This window comes from Sapajus apella, unplaced genomic scaffold (assembly GCF_009761245.1).
Source record: "Sapajus apella isolate SASKATOON/1434 unplaced genomic scaffold, GSC_monkey_1.0 scaffold38, whole genome shotgun sequence".
Taxonomy (NCBI): Eukaryota; Metazoa; Chordata; class Mammalia; order Primates; family Cebidae; genus Sapajus; species Sapajus apella.
In genome coordinates, this window is record NW_022436978.1 from 542,099 (window position 1) to 542,657 (window position 559).

Genomic DNA, 559 nt, shown 5'->3' on the forward strand with positions numbered 1-559 from the left:
GGCATGTGCTACCACACCCAGCTAATTTTTTTTTTTTTTTTTTGTATTTTAGTAGAGATAGGGTTTCACCATGTAGGCAGGATGGTCTTGATCTCCTGACCTTGTGATCCGCCTGCCTTGGCATCCCAAAGTGCTGGGATTACAGGTGTGAGCCACCGCGCCCGGCTTACCTTCTTTCTCAAATGGAAGGTAACTGAGAGTCTGGATTTAGGAACTTTTCTTTTTTTTTTTTTTTTTTTGTTTGAGACAGGGTCTCTCTCTCTTGCCCGGGCTGGAGTGCAGTGCTGAGATCGTAATACACTGCAGCCTCAATTTCCTGGGCTCAGGTGATTTTCCCACCTCAACCTCCTGAGTAACTGGGACTACAGACATGAACCACCACACCTGGTTAATTTTTTGGTATTATCAGTAGAGGTAGGGTTTTGCAGTGTTTCCCAGGCTGGTTGAACTGGGCTCAAGCACTCCATCCGCCTCAGCCTCCCAAAGTGCAGGGATTATAGGTTTGAGCCACCACACTCGGCCTACACTGACTCTTAATTGAAATATTTTGAGACTAATA

General features: G+C 46.0%; 1 protein-coding gene across 2 annotated transcripts in view; it reads left to right on the forward strand.

Annotated features, from left to right (window-relative positions):
• The window catches only part of SMARCC1 (SWI/SNF related, matrix associated, actin dependent regulator of chromatin subfamily c member 1), a 215,906-nt gene that overhangs the window by 4,902 nt on the left and 210,445 nt on the right, over window positions 1-559 (forward strand). The gene's annotated exons all lie outside the window — the stretch shown is intronic.